Genomic DNA, 19881 nt, shown 5'->3' on the forward strand with positions numbered 1-19881 from the left:
GAGAACAAGAAATGGAGATTTCATGGAATATCTCCAGTTCTTATCGTAGCCAATGGTGTGGTCTTACTCACGGTCAAACCTCTTGAAATATAAGCTCTTTTCTTCTCATGAGCTTACCCACCTGCTGGCAGACAATTGAAATGCCCCAAGGCAGATAGTGGGAGGGCCATGATGGGCACAGGCTGCTCGATAGATATGCATTTGAATTAATTTTGGGAAAATGATCTGACAAGTAGGAAATAGAGTAATTAACCCCAGATACACAGGAAGAAGCTGTATATATAGGATGGAGAATTTGCCTTCTTCCTGGCTTTTCTTTTTCACTGGCCTCCATAACCTGGAAATGAATTCTTAAAACCCTGAGGAAATCTCATAGAGACTTCAATTCCAGAAACCCGATTGCCAGAGAAATAGGAGACTTTTTTTTTCCCTGTAGCTACTATATCTTGTCTTGCCCTTCTTCCATTCTGCCTCACGTCTAATAAATGAAAGAAATATTTCTTCCTTTATTTTTTCGGCCTTATTACAGTGTAGAGTAGGCTTTAACAAAATAATTAAAAAGGAATCTGTTTACTTGACTTGTCTGCTCCTATAACAAACAGCAGAGATTCATCTCTCTTTACAGTGACTGTATGTGTTATAATAAAATAAATATTATTGGAATACTTGCATGATGATGTGTCTAGAGTAATAGCTCTTATCAAAAACAGTTCTTAAGAATGTTTTCTTGCTTTTAGATCGGTGATGAAGTTATTGACCTTTTGACCTAGTCCTGGGCGCTAGACAGCAGTGATTGGGCAAAACGTCAATGGCATAGTGTCACATCTCTGTTGTCTACTTTTTGTCATTGTTTCTGTGAACAGGGGCCCCAAAAGTAGCAGGGATGAGGGCCAGCCAAACCATCTGAAAAATAGCTATGATGCTGCAGGTTGAAGGTCCAACTCAAACGTTAGCTGCAGTTCCTTTGGGACCAAGTTCTCCTCGCAGATACCATTAGTCAGTGGGAAGTCATGTATTGTCCAGCTGGTATCTGTCAGCTACTGGCTAGTGATAAGCTTACTGTACTTGCTTGTATCTTCTAGAAGTTAGTGAGTCATCATTGTTTTAATAAAATCAGCTCACGTGTGCGTCTTGTCCAAGATGATCTACTGGGACTTGAGGTGTGTGCAGTTATGCTGCACAACTCGTTGAATTTTCCCCTGGGGAATGCCAAAAACTTTGGAAAAGTTTAGACTTAGGAACATGTGCTGAAATTGACTTTTATCACCACTTCTTAAGATTGATAACTGTTCGGCATACTCCTTGAGAAATCAACTGTAATGGTGCCAGCCGCTCAATCCTAGACACCCATGGTAAAACAGGTCTTCGAACTTACAGGGTTTACTTTTGTTCTGTGCTTGAAAAAAAAATCAGTGCTGGTAATTGCAGAAGCTTTGTTTAGTGACTCCAGCGGCATTACTGCTCAACTCCTTGTCTGCCTCCAGTTCCTGAATTTGCTCCTTCCACGTGTTTGTTGGTTTCTATCTGGGGCATAATTGGCCAAATCCTGTATTGCTCAGATAATAGGAACAATGACCCTGATGAAACACTATTATGTTTGCGGTTAAGACCAGGTTTCAATCAGAAGTTAGTGTTTGAGAAAGGTATTTTCATCAAGAGGCATAGTTTGTAAGACACTGGTACCGTCATATGGAGGAAATGCCATGTGAGTATTATGAGGTTTAAAGGGAATGAAAAAGAACTTTCCCCTGGGCTAATCTATCTTCCCAACTAGATTTCAAACCCCTTAGCAGCATGGGTATTATTTTTTTTTTTTGCCTTGTAAACACATTTTACAAATTATTGAAGTATAATTAGCATACAATGTTATATTTGTTCCTCGTGTACAACATACTGATTCAACAACCACTGTGGAAAACAGTATAGAGATTCCTCAAAAAATTAAAGATAGAATTACCACATGGTCCTGTAATTCCACTACTGGGTGTTTACCCAAAGAAGATGAAAACACATAAAAAAAAAAAATATGTACCTCTCTGTGTATCACAGCATTATTTACAATAGCCAAGATATGGAAGCAACCCAAGTGTAGATGAATGGATAAAGAAGATGTAGAAAACACACACACACACACACACACACGCACGCACACACCAAGGAATATTACTCAGCCATAAAAAAGAATGAGATCTTGCCATTTGCGACAACATGGATGGACCTACAGGGTGTTATGCTAAATGAAACAAGGCAGACAGAGAAAAACAAATACCATGTGGATTCACTTACATGTGGGATCTAAAAGACAAAACAAGCATGGGTGCTATTTTACACATCGTGCCTTTAGCACTGCAATAGATACAAAAAAAATGCATAATAAAGTCGGCCAGCTGTACCAGTTTCTACAGTCTATTTCGTTATGACTTGACTTTACCATGGACAACATCTGATTCTTTCAAAGGTGATCAAAGATGTTTCAAAGGTTTAGTGGAAGGGTAATTTGAGAAAGTGTTAGGCAAGAATGTGTGGAAGCCCTTTATTTTCCAATTTCTAAGAGTGGGTGACCCGTACCTTACAACTGTGTTACTGGAAAGGCAGAGTCCTACTGTGGTTACAGTCCTTGGGTCTGAAGCCAGACTAATTAGGTTTGAATCCCAGCTCCATACCCTGACTAATCATGTCAATGTGGGTAAGTTACCATATCTCCCTGTGCCTCAGATTCCTTATCTATAAAATGGGAGTAATAATGGAAACTACCTCATGGGGTTGTTGTGGGAATTTAGTGAATTCGTATATGTAAAACCTGTAAAACCTTTAGAACAGAGCTGGGCTTTTATAGGAAAAGTGCTCAACGAATATTAGCTCAACCAATGCTGATTTTTGTTATTACTGTTATCACCATTCTCATCTGGCTCTGCCACTTAGGACGAGGTTCCCTGGCTGTTTTTTACACTTATCAGCTACCTCTTAGACTGAGCCACATTTAGAGCAGGAAAATTCAGATCATTCAGATTTCACACTTTGTCCAGCAACACTCTTCAGAGACTGAATCTGGGGGGAAATGGAGTCTTGACTGAAACAGGTTATTTTTGGTTGGTCTATGGATTTCATGAATATGGTGAGCTCTAATATATTGAAAGGATCCACTTTATAATACTGTCTGTGAAATAATGTACCTTAAAGATATTTCATAAATGAGATGCCAACTTGCTTAATAGTGATATGTAAAGAATACCCTCCTTGTGGGGTAAGTATATACTGTTCCTTTGGAAACAGACTTTCCTGCAAATTAAAAAATTTTCATAATTTGGCTGTGAGTTTTAAAAATATGTAAATACACTTGAAACCCACACTTTGATAGCTTGGCTTATTTTAGTGGTTGCTTACTCTTTCAGGGATCTTTATCTTTTATTTGTCCCATTTTTTTCCCCCAACTAGTAGGGAGTCAATCTCCCGACCAATTTCATATTGGAAGTAGGTAGGTTTTAATGTCAACCTCTGAGCGATCTAATTCAAGTGAGTGAAATAATCCAGAATCAAATGCATCAGACACAAGGTTCCAGCTTGCTTTGCAGTGTGGATTTAACTCAACAAAGTAATTTCTAGCTTCCCTCCATTTACATGTTAGTGGCTGCAGACCAATACAAGCAGGACTATTTATGCTAGCCTAATAATGCCCCTTAAATAGCCCCCCTTCACGTATTTGCTGCTTTTTTTTCCTTTTTTTTTTAAATAAAGTTTATTTATTTTTGAGAGAGAGAGAAAGAGAGCGAGCACGAGTGGGGGAGGAGCAGAGAGAGGGGGACAGAGAGAATCCCAAGCAGGCTCCACACTGTCAGCACAGAGTCTGATGTGGGGCTCAAACCCATGAACCATGAGATCATGACCTGAGTGGAAACCAAGAGCTGGATGTTTAACCAGCTGAGCCACCCAGGTGCCTCAATGGATTTGTCTCTAAGTGTATACCCAGGATCTTTGTGAAGTGTCTAGATAAGTTGTATATGTGAGATGCAAATCAGGGGTTGGAGAGTGAGACTATAAATTTATTGTAGAGAAACAATCACCTCTCACCCACATGTGGAAGGTAGCTAACAGTGCCTAATTTGGATGTTTGTTTTGGGAAATTCATGATCATTTGTTATTGGTTAAAGATGCTGGGATCGTTAAAATATTTAAAGTATTTCCTACTCCATTTTAGAATATTGTAGATCGAGTCATTAATTTGTGTCTATAGCAAGAAAATCGTATTTCCAAGACTTGGCTGAAAAACACCCAAGTTCTGCCTAAAAAGTAATTTTGATTTTCTGGGTTCTTTCAGTTAATAAATGGTTTTGAACACCTACTCTTAGCCGATAAATGTAGATTAATATAACAATGCTAACAATAATAGTAATATCACAAAAGAGAAAATAAAAATACTTATTAAAAGTGAATATATATTCAGCCTTCCTGATAAAGAAAGAAATATTGGTTCTGTTTTTCACTACCAAATTGGCAGTTTTATTTTATTTTTCTAAATTTTTTAAATATTTATTTCTGAGAGAGAGACACAGCATGAGCAGGGGAGGGGCAGAGAGAGAGAGGGAGACACAGAATTTGAAGCAGGCTCCAGGCCCTGAGCTGTTAGCACAGAGCCTGATGTGGGGCCCGAACTCACGAACGGTGAGATCAAGACATGTAGGATGCTCAACTGACTGAGCCACCCAGGTGCCCCAGAATTTTTAATTTTAATTCCAGTATAATTAACTTACAGTGTTATATTAGTTTCAGGTGTGCAATATAGTGATTCAGCAATTCTATACATTACTCAGTGCTCATCATAATAAGTGTACTCTTTAATCCTCATCACATATTTCACCCATCCCCCACCCCATACCCTCTGGTAACCATCAGTTTGTTCTCTATAGTTAAGAGTCTGTTTCTTGGTTTGACTCTCTTTTTTTTCCCTTTGCTCATTTGTTTCTTAAATTGCACATATGAGTGAAATCATGTGGTATTTGTCTTTCTCTGACTGACTTCACTTAGCACTATAATCTCCAGCTCCATCTATGTCATTGCAAATGGCAAAATTTCATTCTTTTTTATGGCTAAATAACATTCTGATATATATATTATATATATATATATCAGAATATTGTATATATATTATATATATATATATATCAGAATATTGTATATATATGTATATACATGTCACAAACTATTGGGACTACATAAAAATAAAAATCTTCTGTACAGTGAAGGAAACAATCAACAAAACTAAAATGCAACCTACTGAATGGGGGAAGATATTTGCAAATGGCATATCTGATAAAGGGTTAGTATCCGAAATATACCCAGAAAACAAATAATCCAATTTAAAAATGGGCAGAAGACACAAGCAGACATTTCTCCAAAGAAGACATCCTTATGACCAACAGACACTCGAAAAGATGCTCAACACCACTCATCAGCAGATCAACAGGGAAATGCAAACCACAACTCCAATATCACTTCATACCTGTTAGAATGGCTAAAATCAAGAACACCACACACACACACACACACACACACACACACACACACACACATACACACAAAAAGATGGGGCACCTGGGTGGTGCAGTTGGTTGGGTATCTGACTCTTGATTCCTACTCAGGTCATAAAAACGCAGTCATGAGATTGAGCCCCGCATTGGACTCCTCACTTAGTGTGGAGCCTGCTTGGGATTCTGTCTCTCTCCCTCTGTCCCCTTCCCCGAGCTCTCTCTCTCTCTCAAAATAAATACATAAACATTCAAAAACAGAACACCAGAAACAACAAGTGTTGGCGAGGATGTGGAGTAAAAGGAACCCTCGTGTGTTATGTGTTGTTGGTGGAAATGCAAACTGGTGCAGCCACTGTGGAAAATAATACAGAGGTTCATCAAAAAGTTAAAAATAGAACTACCCAACAATCCAGTAATCACACTACTGGGTAGTTGCTCCGAAAATACAAAAACAGTAATTCAAAGGGATACCTGCACCCATATGTTTATTTCAGAATTATTTACAATAGCCAAATTATGGAAGGAGCCCAAGTGTCCAAATTGGCAAAGTTTTAAACAATTAAATGATCCAGTGTTGTGCATTCTCACCTTCTGCTGATGTGAGGGTAAATTAGTATAAGTTTTCTGAATGGCAGTGAAACACTACAGGTCAAGAATTTGAATGCATTCAAAACCTTTGACCCAATAAATCTACTTCTAAAAATTTATATTCAGAAAAATAACCATTGTTGCATACAAAAGGGTTTTTTTTGTAAATTTTTTTAATGTTTATTTATTCTTGAGACAGAGACAGAGCGTGAACAGGGGAGGGGCAGAGAGAGAGAGACACAGAATCTGAAACAGGCTCCAGGCTCTGAGCTGTCAGCACAGAGCCCGACGCGGGGCTCGAACCTGTCAACTGTGAGATCATGACCTGATCCAAAGTCGGACGCTCAACCGACTGAACCACCCAAGCACCCCCAAAAGTTTACATACTAAGAATTTGTTTTAATTAAAAGAAAAGGAAACAGCCTAATCCCCCCAAATAGGGGATTGGTTGATAAGTTGTAGTTCAGCTATGTTGGTGTGGAATCCAGTCACCAAGCATGAAGTATAAGGGAAATATTTAGTGGCCCCAAAATATTCATGGTATGTTAATTTTAGAATGTAGTTTACAAAACGTTTGTGCTATTAATTTTGTGATAAAACATTTATACAAACAATGCATAGAAAAACACTGGAAAGAACTTCTAGTTTCTGGTCTGACATGTAAAGAGCTTAGAAGTTGTCACCCCCATTGTCACAAGAAAAAAGCTGAAGGAATGACTCCTCTTAAATCAGTTAGAAAATTGAGGTCACAGGGCAAACTGCCCTATGCTTTTTACTCTGAAATCTGAAAGCCTGGTGAATGTAATCACCACTGCTGGATCCTGGTAGGAGCAAGAGTAATTGACTAATTGCTGGAGATCGAGTATGTACTAGCTTGAGAGAAAAACTTATTTTTGTGAGTTTCACCCCCAGGAGCCCCATCAGGGTCTCAGGGTGAAGACTGGAGAAAAATTCTTCAGTGCTGCAGGCACAGGAGGGAAAAAGTAACCATTCTGAAATAAGTCCAAAGCTCTTTGTTCTCCTTAATTAAGACCTGCCCTCAAGGGAAATGATTTTACCAGAGCCTAACAGATTTGCATTTTGTCAGAGCCTAACCAATGGGGAGAAGGAAAATACCCAATCCACTAGCCTTCCTGTCTTATCTACACTGGTGGGGGAGAACAAACCTAACTCGCAATTTTGAAGGTCACAGCTCAGAGACACAGGCTCACTAAAATACTGAGAACTAAGCATGTAATTATAGAATGCTTCTCTCTCCAACCCCTGCCACAATTTACCACCATATCAGTTGGGGCCCTTGTATAATAATAGGCAATTACAGCTGAAAGAACTGCACACCTCAAACATTATTTAAGAAAGAGTATCTAGGGAAGCCCAAGACAACAGAAGGGAAATAAACAAGGACATTAGAGCAAATTTTACCTCTGACATCCCAGCTATGACAAAGAATTAACATGACCTAATTCCTAGCTAGATTAACAAAAAACCTCATGCTGAAGGCATATCTACCTTAGTTTCTTTTATTCAATACATCATGTCTGACTTTCAACAAAAAAGTAAAAGTCATGCTAAAAGGCAAAAACAAACAAACAAACAAAAAACCCAAACCAAAAAAAAAAAAAAACAAAAAAACCCAAACAAACAAAACAACCACAGTCTAAAGACACAAATCAAGCATCAGAACCAGACTCTGTTATAGTATTTTGGAATTATCAGACTGGGAATTTCGAGTAACTGTGAGCAACTTTCGAGTAACTGCTTTAGACTTTAATGAGGAATGTGGCTAATATGCAAAAATATAAGGGGAATGGAAACAAAGAGATGGAAATTCTTAAGAAAGAATGCAAAGGAAATGTGAGAAATCCGAAACACCATAAGAAATGAAGAATGCCTTTGATGGGCTCATCAGTAGACTGGACATGATGGAGGAAAGAATCAGTGAGCTAAAGATATTCCGATAGAAACTTCCCAAACTGAAATAAAAGGGAAAAAATGAAGAAAAACGCAACAGAATATCCAGGAACTGAGAAAAAAAATCACAGAAGGCTTAACATATGTGTAACGAGAATACCAGAAGGAGAGGAAAGGAATGAACAAAAGAAATATTTGAAGTAATAATGGCTGAGAATTTTCCAAAATTAATGACAGACACTATAGCACAGATCCAGGAAACTCAGAGAACACAAAACAAGAAAAATATGAAAAGATCTACACCTAGGCATATCATACTCAAACTGTAGGAAATCAAAAACAAAGAGAACGTCTTGAAAGAGTCTGGAGGAAAAATACATTACTTGTAGAGAAACAAAGATAATAATTACATTCAATTTCTGTTCAGAAACCATGCAAGGAAGAAAGTGAAATAAATTATTGAAAGAAACCCCCACCAACCTAGAACCTAGAATTCTGTGTCCAACAAAATTATCCCTCAAAAGTGAAAGAGAAAGAGATTTTCTCAGGCAAAAATGGGAGGAATTTGTCACCTGCCTAAATGTTAAAAGAAATTCTTCAGAAAGAAGGAAAATGATATAGACCAGAAACTGGGATCATTTCCATAAAGAGAGGAGGAGCATTAGAGAAGAAATAAATTAAGGTAAAATAAAATCTTTTATTTTTCGTATTCTGAATTGTCTAAGAAAAAAATTGTTCAAAATAATAATAACAACAATGTATTGAATGATTATAGCTGATGAAAAAGTAAAATGAATAACAACAGTCTTATAAAGGATGGGAGAGAAGAAAAGAGTACTTTGCTGTAAGATACACGCACTACCTGAGAAGTAATATCGTGTTTTATGGATTTAGATTAATTGGAAACGTGTATTGAAAACTCAAGCTCTACCACCAAAAATTTTTTCAAAATAAGTATAACTGATATGCTGAGAGAAGGGAGAAAATGAAAGAGTAGAAAATGCTCAATTAAAGCTATCGAAGGCAAAAAAAAAAAAAAGAGTGGAACACAGACTCACAGAAAAGAGAAAATCAAGGTCAATGAATAGAAAATAATTACAGATGTGGTCTGTATCTGAATCCAGCTGTGTCAACAATCACTTTAAATGTGAATGGTCTATATGCATCAATTAAAAGAGAGTAACAGTAGATAAAAAAAAAAACAAACAAACATGTCCCAACTATATGTTTTCTACAAGAAACCCACTTTGAATATAAAGGTACATGTCGATTAAAAGTAAAGAGATGGTGAAAGCTGTAGCATGCTGACACTAATCAAAGAAAGTGGGAGTAGCTATGTTAATTTAAGACAAAGCAGACATTCAAGGCAAGGATGTATGTTATATGCACCTAACAGGGCATCAAAGTATGTGAGGTAAAAACTTTTAGAGCTGCAAGGAGAAACAGACAAATCCACTGTGATAGTTGGACTCCCTATTAATAATTAAAAGTTACAGAAGACAGAAAATAAGGATATAATTAAACTGAACAGCACCATCAATCAACCAGACCTAATTGAGTTCTACACAGTATTTCACCCAACAGTAGAATACACATTTTTCTCAAGCTCATGTGGACCATCCACCAATGTCTGTTAAAAGTAATAGACATTATACAAAGTATCCTCTCAGACCATACTGGAATTAAGCTAGAACTCAATAACAGAATGATAGCTGTGAAGTCCCTAAATATCTAGAGATTAAATAACACAGCTTCAAATAGCACATGGGTCAAAGAAATCTCAATAGAAATTTAAAAATATTTTGAATTCTTTGGAAAAAAATAGAACTTAATCAGAATTCACAGCATGCAGCAAAAGCAGTGCTTAGGGGGAATTTATAGCATAGAATTAATATATTAGAAAAAAAGAAAGATCTAATGTCAACAATCTGAGCTTCACCTTAGGAAACTAGGAAAATTGGAGTAAATCAAATTCAAAGTAAGTAGAAGGAAATAAATTAAAAAAAATAAAGCAGAAATCAATGAAAATGAAACCAGGGAAACAACAGAGAAAAATCAATGAAACCAAAACTCCTTCTTTGAAGAGATTCATATAATAAACATCTAGGCAGGTTAATTAAGAAAAAAAAAGAGATAAGACATAAATCACTAATACCAGAAATAAAAGAAAGGCCATCACCACTATTAATCCATGGTCATCCAAAGGATAATAAAGGATTATAATGAACAACTCTGTGTCCACAAATTTAATAACTCAGAAACTATGAACCAATTCCTTGGAAGATACATTTAACAAAACTCATACAAGAAGAAATAGCCTGAATAGCTTATATCTATTAAAGAAATTAAATCGATAGTTCATAATCTCCCCAAACAGAAAGCACCAGGCCCAGATGATGAACTGGTGAACTTGACCAAACATTTAGGGAAAAAATAATGCCAACACTCTGCAGTGTGTCTTAGAAGATAGAAGCAAAAGGAACACTTTATGTAACTCATTCTATGAGGCCATCATTACCCTAACACCAAACCCAGGAAGAGATGTTACAAGAAAGGAAAACCACAGGTCAGTATCTCTTATGTAAATATTCTTAACAAAATACTAGCGAATTGAGTCTAACAATGTAGGAAAAGTGCACAATTTATGGATTTATTCCAGGAATGTAAGGCTGTTCCAGCATTCAGAATCAATTAATGTAATCCATCACATCAACAGGCTAAAGAAGATAAATCCCATGATTATATCAATAGATGCATAAAAAGCATTTGATAAAATCCAATGCTATCCAGCAAACCAGGAATAGAGGAGAATTTCTTCAACTTCATAAAGAACATCTACCAGAAAATCTATAGTTAACATCACTGCTTTTCCCCTAAGGTCAGGCACAAGGCAATGATGTCTTCTCTCACCACTCCAGTTCAGCATTGTACTTGAACTCATAGCTAATGCAATAAGATGAAAAATGGAAACAAAGCATATAAAGGGTTGGAAGGAAGAAATAAAACTACCTTTGTTCAGAGATGACATAATTATCTATGCAAAAAATCCTAAAAAGTCAATAAAAAACCCTCCTGGACTTAATTAAAAAGTCCATTGCTTAACTCTCTGCTAGCAATGAACAATTGGAATTTGTAATTAAAGACAATGCCACTTACATTAGCACCAAAAAAACAAAATACTTAGATATAAATCTAGGAAAATGTGCACAAGATCTCTGTGAGGAAAACTACAAAATTCTCAGGGAAGAAATCAAATAAATGGAAAGATATTCCATGTGAATGGATAGGAAGACCCAATATTGTCAAGATACCAGGTCTCCCCAACTTGAACAATAGATTCATTATAATACCAATCAAAATTCCAGCAATTTATTTTTTGGAAATAAAGTGATTCTAATGTTTTCATGAAGAGACAAAAGACTCAGAATTTTGAGCACAACATTGATGAACAGTAAAGTTGGAGGACTGACATTACCCAACTTGAAGACATGCTGTAGAGCTACATTAATCAAGACAGTGTGGTGTTATTGAAAGAAGAGACAAATCAGTGGAACATAATATAGAGCCCTGAAATAGACCCACACAAATACAGTGATCTATGACAAAAGGAATAATGAAATTTTATTGGAAAAAGGATAATCTTTTCACCAAATGGTGCCAGAACCACAAGGCATCCACATGCAAAAAACAAAACAAAGCAAAACAAAACAAACAAACAAACAAAAAGAATGTAGACCCTAACCTTAAACCTTTCACAAAAATAACTTGAAATGGATCAAAGGTCTGAATACAAAATACAGGGGTGCCTGGGTGGCTCAGTCGGTTGATCATCCAACTTTAGCTCAGGTCATGATCTCACGGTTTGTGAGTTCGAGCCCCGCGTTGGGCTCTGTGCTGACAGCTCAGAGCCTGGAGCCTGCTTCGGATTCTGTGTCTCCCTCTCTCTCTGCCCCTCCCTCACTTGTGTGTGCTCTCTGTCTCTCTGTCTCTCTCTCAAAAATAAAATGTAAAAAAAAACCTTTTTTTAAATACAAAAGTATAAAACTTCTAAAAGATAACATAGGAGAAAATCTAGGTGATCTTGGATTTGGTAGTGAGCTTTTAGATATAACACCAAAAGCAAGCTCCATGAAAGAAAAAAAATTGATAAATTGGATTCTATTAAAAGTAAAAGATTCTGCTTTGCAAAAGACACTGTTGAGCAAGTGAAAAGACAAGCCACAGACTGAGGGAAAATATTTGCAAAACACTTATCTGATAGAGGGCTTGTGTCCAAAACATGCAAAGAACTCTTAAATCTCACGAAAAGGAAAAAGAAAAGAAGGGAAAAGAAAAGAAAAAAAAAAGAAAATGACCAATCCAATTAAAGACCAAGGAGCTAAACAAACACCTCACCAAAAAAGATATACGGGTGGCAAATAAGTATATGAAAAAATGCTCCACATCATATGTCATTAGGGAATTGCAAATTAACCAATTAGACACCACCACACACCTATTAGAATGGTTATTACATGAAATAGACACCACCAAATAGTGGTGAGGATGTGGAGCAACAGGAACTCTCTTTCACGGCTGGTGGGAATGCAAAATGGTATAGTCACTTTGGAAGACAGTTTGAAAGTTTCCTGCCAAGCTAAACATCACCTTACTATGTGATCCAGCAGCCATCCTCCTAGGCATTATCCAAATGAACTGCAAACATCTCCACACAAAACCTGCTCACAAGTGTTTCTAGTACTTTTATTCACAATTTCCAATAATTGGAAGCAACCAAGATGTCCTTCTGTAGGTGGGTTAAGTAAGCTGTACATCCTCACAATGGAATATTATTTAGTGACAAAATAAGTGGGCTGTCAAGCAATGAAAAACCACGGAGGAACCTTAAATGCATATTTCTAAGTGAAAGGAGCAAGTTTGAAAAACCTTCACACCTTATGATTCCGACCATATGACATCTTGAAAAGACAAAACTAAAAAGACAGTAAAAAGATCAATGATTTTCAGGAGTTGGGGAGACAGAGGAGGGAAGAGATGAACAGGCAGAATTCAGGACCTATTTAGGGCTCTGAAACTATTCTGTGTGATACTATATAAAGATGGATATATATCATTATACATTTGCCGTAACTCATACAACTATGCAAAACAAAGTGCATCCTTCAGTAAACCATGTGCTTTAGTTAATATATCACTATTGGTTCATTAATTGTAATTAATGCATTACAAGTGCATTACAATTTGCATTACAAATGCATTACACTTAACATAAGATGTCAGTAACGGGAAGCTGAGGTGAGGTCAAGAGCGGATACATGGGAACTCTGTGCTTTCTGCTCAGTTTTTTTGTAAACCTAAAACTGCTCGAAAAAAGAAGTCTATTGATTAAAAAAAAATAAAGAAAAAATGAGAGTGACATTGTAGCATTATAGAATAGTAAACGTGGTAATCTTCTGGTAGCAGAATTCTATGTGATTTTTCTTTCCTCTCTATATTTCTTTTTATTGTTTCATTTAGGTGTAATTTACATGCAACAAAATTCACCCTTTTTCTAGGGTACCGTTTTGTGTTTTGACAAAAGCATTCTGCCATGATGTCACCATCAGAGTCAAGATAAAAATGGCTCAATCACCCAACAGATTTACTTTGTGTCCCTTTGTAGTTAAAGTTCTTACCCCACCCTGGTCCTTGGTAACTGGATCTGCTTTCTTTCTCTATTGTTTTGCCTTTTCTGGAATGAAGATAACTGGAATCATACCATATATGGACTTTGAGTCTGGCTTTATTAATTTAGCATAATGCTTTTGAGATTCATCTATGTTTGTATGCCTCAGACATTCATTTCTTTTTATTGCTGACTGATAGTCCATTATTTGGATGTTTACAGATTTATCAGTTAAAGGACACGTGAGTTGCTTTCAGGTTTTGTTGACAATGAATAGAGTCATTCTAAACATTTATATACAGGTTTTTGTTTGACTATACATTTTTATTTCACCAAGGAAAGTGCCTAGGAGTGGGATTGTTGGCTTATATATACAGTAAGTGTAGGTTTAACTTTATAAGAAACTGCCAAGTTGTTTTTCCAGGGTGGCTTACTATTTTGCATTTCCACCAGCCAAAGTATGAAGAGTTGCTTTACAGTTGCTTTACATCCTCACTAGCACTTAGTATGGTTAGGTTTTTTTGAGTTAGGTGAGTAGTGATATGTCATTATGGTTTCAATTTGCATTTCCCTGCTGATTCATTATGTGTTTGATATCTGTATATCTTCTTTGGTAAAGTGTCTGTTCAAATTGTATTCCTATTTTATTTTATTTTATTTTATTATTTTATTTTATTTTTGAGAGAGAGACAGGGAACACATGGGGGAGGGGCAGAAGGAGAGAGAGAGAGAGAGAGACAGAGAGAGACAGAGAAAGAGAGAAAGAGAGAGAATATTAAACAGGCTTCACACTCAGCTCGGAGCCTGATGTGTGGCTCGATCTCATGACTGTGAGATCATGACCTGAGACAAAATCAAGAGTTGGACATTTAACCGACTGAGCCACCCAGATGCTCCTAAATTGTAAAACTTGTTTCCTTATTCTTAAATTTTGAGATTTCTTTATATATAAAGCTTTTACCAGAAATGCGATTTGCAAGTAATTTCTCTGAGCCCATGGCTTTTTTTTTTTTTAATTCTCTTAACACTCTTTCAGAGACACAAGTGCTTAATTTTGATGAGGTAATTTTTTGTAATATTTCTTTTATGGATTATAGTTTTGGTGTCATATCTCAGAAATCTTTGCCTAACCCAATATCACAAAGGTAGCCTTCAATGTTCTCTTCCAAAGTTCTAAAATATTAAAGTTTACGTTAAAGTCTATCTGTGATCCATCTTGAATTAATTTTTGTATGTGGTCTGAGATATAGATTCATTTTATTTCATGTTTTGTGTATGACTATCCAAACGTTCCAACAGCAGTTGTTGAAAAAAAATACTGTTCCTCCATTGAACAGTCTTTATACCTTTGTTGAAAATCAATTGACTACGTAAGTGTGGGTCTATTTTTTGACTCATCATTCTATTCTGTTGACTTATTTGTCTAATCTTTTGCCAAAACCACATTGCCTTAAAAAGCATAATTTTACATTAAGTCTTGAAAGACATCATATGTGTCCTCCCAAATCTTTCTTTGTCAGTCTAAGGCCATACCACCCTGAACGCGCCCGATCTCGTCTGATCTCAGAAGCTAAGCAGGGTCGGGCCTGGTTACTACTTGGATGGGAGACCAAATCTTTCTTTGCCAGAATTGTTTTGGCTATTCTCCTTTAACTTTCCATAAAAATTTTGGAATTAGATTACCAATTTTTACAAAATATCTTGCTAATATTTGGTATTGGGTTTCACTGAATCTATAAATCACTTTGTGGGGAATTGACATCTTCACAATATTGTGACTTCCAATCCACAAACAAGGTTTTTAGGCCTTCTTTGGTTTCTTTTATGATTGTTTTGTAGGTTCCTGAGTACAGGTCTGGCACATACCCTGTTAGATTTATAGCTCAGTATTTCCATGTTTTGGGGGAGCTGTTGCAAATGATACTTTTTCAAATTTCAGTTTCTTTTCTTTTTGAATTTATTTATTTTTGAGAGAGAGAGAGAGAGAGAGAGAGAGCGAGCGAGAGCATGAGCAGGGAAGGGGCAGAGAGAGGGAGAGAGAGAGGGAGAGCGCAGGCTCTGCGCTGTTAGCATAGTGCCCAATGCAGGGCTGAGTCTCAGGAACCATAAGATCATGACCTGAGCCGAAATCAAGGGTCAGATGCCTATCCGACTGAACCACCCAGGCGCCCCTCAAATTTCAATTTCTAATTATTTATTATAGAATACATTAGCATAATCAGCTTTTGGATATTGACCTTGTATTCTGTAATCTTGTTAAATTTTCTTACTGTTTCTAGTAACTGTAAATAGGTTCTTCGGGATTTTTCTTTGTAGAGAGCTGTATCTATGAATAGAACAGTTTTATGTTTTATTCTCCAATATGCATACCTTTTCCTTCTTTTTCCTTCCTGATTTCACTGGCATGGATCTCCACAAAGTGCTGGAGCGGGCATCTTTGAGTAACTCCCAATCTCAGGGAGAAAGTGTTCTTTTTCCATAAAGTATGCTGTTAGCTGTAAATTTTTTTAAGATGCCCTTATTAGGTTGAGGAAGACCCCCCTTCTACTTTGCTGAGAGTTTCTGTCACGAATGAATATAGAATTTTGTTAAATGCTTTTTTTGCATCTATCGTGATAATTACATGATTTTTCTTCTCCCGTTTGCTGATATGGTGAATTAGGTTGACTGAATTGGGAACGTTGTGAATCTTGAATTAGCCTTTCACTTTCAGGATAAATCCCACCTGCCCCCAAAATATTATCCTTTTTATTTATCCTTAGGTTTAATTTACTAAAATTTTAGTGAGAATGTTTGTGTCTGTGTTCAGGAGGGACGTTGGGCTGTAGACTTATTTTTGTTCTCATAACACCTTTATCTGGTTCTGATGCCAGTGTCATTCTCACATCAACGATGTAGTTGGGAAGCAATCCCTCCTCTTCATTTTTCTGAAATGTTTGGTAGAATGTTTGATAGAACTCACCAGTGAGGTCATCTGGCCTTGAAGTTCTCTTTGTGACAACGTTTTGAACTACAGATTCGAGTTCTTTAAAAGATATATGAATATTCAGGTTCTCTAGCTCTTCTACTTTGAGCTTTGGTAATTTGTGTTTTTCCAAGAATTCATTCATTTCATCTAGTTTGCTAAATTAAGTGGCATAAAGTTATTCATAATATTCTTTTTTTTATCCTTTTAAAGAAATTCTCTCTGTTGTCCCTAATACTGGAAATTGGCATCCTCTCTATGTTTATCATTGCTGGTTTTGTGAGTTTATCAATTTTATTGATTTTATTTTAAAAAACACATGGAATCTCACTGATTTTTTTTCTGTTGATTTTCTGTCTTCAATTTCACTGATTTCTGTTCTTTATTATTCCTTTCTTCTGTATGCTTTTGGTTTATTTAGATCACTTTTTCTAGTTTTTTTTTTTTTTTTTTGAGAGAGAGAGAGAGAGAGAGAGAGAGAGAGAGAGAGACAGCAAGCGGGAGAGGGTCAGAGGGAGAGGAGGAGAGAGAGAATCTTCAGTAGGCTCCACACCCAGCACAGAGCCCAACATGAGGCTTGATCTCAGGACTGTGAGATCATGACCTTTGCTGAAATGGAGAGTCAGCCGTTTAACTGAGCCACCGAAGCACCCCAACTTTTTCTAGTTTCTTAAGGTATTGGTTTGAGAGTTTTCTCCTTTTCTAATATAGGTGTTCTAGTGATCTAGGCCTTTGAGTACTTCTTTAGCCAAATCTCACTGATTGTGACATGCTGTGTTTTTATTTTCATTTGGTGCAAACTATTTTGAAACTTTCCATTTGATTTTTTTCTTCAACCACAGGCTATTTCTGAGTTACCAGTATATTAAAAGTGGTTGTCTTCTTGCTGGAATTGCGTGTAATGTTTTTCACATATATACATTTATGTTTTTACTTTGTTCTTTCTGGAACTTTGTGCAAGTTTTCCAGGTTTCTACATTAAGTATGCATTGCTTTTCTAAGACGAAAACAATTAATATAAAATGACACTCTACGTTTTGTAGTACTTCTTCATTTACAGAGTTTCATTTACTCCTCCAACCTCCGCTTGAGAAGCAGATAATCTGTGTCCCACAGGTGTGGAAAACAGATTGGCAGGTTTTTCCATTCTAATTTTTTATTTTTTTTAAGACTGATAGTTTCAGTGACTTGCTCAATGCCACACAGGTAGAGTTGGTTTAGAATTCAAACCCGGATTTTCTGACTCTCCCAGCTCATTCTTCCAAAGAAGTTGGAAACAAAGATTTGAAAAGTAAATTGGAATTTATTTTTGGGTGGTTGGAAAAAAAATCATTGAGGGTCTTGAGTGAGTGGCTTGAGACAATGATCTTAGTGTAGCTTTTTTTTTTTTAATGTTTATTCATTTTTGAGAGAGAGCGTGAGCGGGGGATAGACAGAGAGGGGGACTCGAGGACTCCAAGCGGGCTCTGTGCTGACAGCAGTGAGCCCCATGTGGGGCTCGAACTCATGAGTTGTGAGATCGTGACCTGAGCTGAAGTCCGACATTCAACTTAGTGAACCATCCAGGCGCCCCTTTCAGTGTAGTATTAATCTGAATCTCTGATTTCTAGTGAGGTTGAACATCTTTTCCTGTTTATTGCCTGTTCCCATTTCTTCTTCCCCCAAATTGTTATTCATGTCTCAAGTAAATAGATCATCTTTCTACTGGATTGGTTGGTCCTTTACTTATTAATTTAAATGATCAAAAGTTCCCGATACTCATAGTTTATTTGTTGGAAAGATCTTCTCCCAGTTTCTTGCTCATCTGCTTTTTCTTTATTCAATTTGCTCATCAGCGAAATGTGTACTGGAGAGTGAGGGAAACTAATGTGTTTGCTACAAGAAGAGTCTTGGTTTGTTTTGACCTTGTGTGTTGGGAAGCAGGAGATAAACGAGGATGGGATTCGGTGAATCACATGTTTGGAGACTCATTTACCAGTCACTTGTTAACTGATTACATTTATTGGCCCCAGCGTAGTAGGCCACGTGATAGAGAGCAAAGAATAAATGTTGCCTGCTTTTTTGAAAAAAAAATTTTAATGTTTATTTTTGAGAGAGAGAGAGCATGAACAAGGGAGGGGCAGAGAGAGAGGGAGACACAGAATCCGAAGCAGGCTTCAAGCTCTGAGCTGTCAGCACAGAGTCCAACGCTGGACTCCAACTCAGGAGCCACAAGATCGTGACCCAAGCTAAAGTCGGATGCTTAACCGACTGAGCCACCCAGGCGCCCCAAATGTTGCCTGCTTTTGAGGAGCTTTTACTTTGATGGAGAAATAAGACCTGTAAAGTAATACAAGAAACTGTGGCACAAGACAGGCTGTGGCTATGAAAATTTCTTTTCATCAAAGGGGAAGGGGACATTACTTTGGAACAAATGGGGAGTTGTTTACATAAGAAACAGTCTTTGAGTTGAATGAGAGCAAAGACTACAGATATTCTTGCTCACCATTTTATACCCAGCAGTTAGCAGAATGCCTGACCATAAGTGTCCAGGGCGCCTGGGTGGCTCAGTCGGTTAAGCGTCCGACTTTGGCTCAGGTCATGATCTCGTGGTCTGTGAGTTCAAGCCCCACATCAGGTTCTTTGCTGTCAGCAAAGAGTCTGCTTCGGCTTCTCTCTCTGTCTGTCCCCCTCTCTCTCTGCCCCTCCCCCGATTGTGTTCTCTCTCTCTCTCTCAAAATAAATTAATTAATTAATTAAAAAAAGAGTAAGTGTAAAATACTTGGTTAATAATTGAATGATATTAGCATGCATGGGCAAAAGCCATTTATAGGAACTTAACACAGTGCTTTTCATTCATTACTCCTACACCACCACCGGGCAGCTCTGAGAAAGAGAGATCAGCATTTCAGACCTTAGCTTGCATTTCCAAAGCAAGGAGCACAACTTCTTCCAAAAGGACACCCAACATGCTCCCTTATCTTACCATTGGAACAGAGCGGTAATCAGGATCTTGGCTTCACTGAGGCAAACCTGGGTTTGACTCTCATGTCAATTACTTGCTGGTTAGAGGACCCTTGATTTCCCTCATCTATGAAATGAGATTAATGGTAGTGCCTACCTTGTTCGATCATCGTAGGATCAATTAAGCAAAGCATGTAGAACACGGAGCTCCTAGAAGGGCTTCTAGAAATATCCCCTATGCCTCTTCTCTTGAAGTACCCTAAAACAGATGGAAAGTGTGATTG

At 37.1% G+C, this 19881-nt stretch overlaps 1 protein-coding gene across 7 annotated transcripts in view; it reads left to right on the forward strand.

Moving 5' to 3' along the window:
- Positions 1-19881, forward strand: part of CHRDL1 (chordin like 1) — a 126136-nt gene that overhangs the window by 11503 nt on the left and 94752 nt on the right. The window lies entirely within an intron of this gene.

The sequence above is a fragment of the Herpailurus yagouaroundi genome, unplaced genomic scaffold, assembly GCF_014898765.1.
Source record: "Herpailurus yagouaroundi ecotype Mexico unplaced genomic scaffold, PumYag 67700, whole genome shotgun sequence".
Taxonomy (NCBI): Eukaryota; Metazoa; Chordata; class Mammalia; order Carnivora; family Felidae; genus Herpailurus; species Herpailurus yagouaroundi.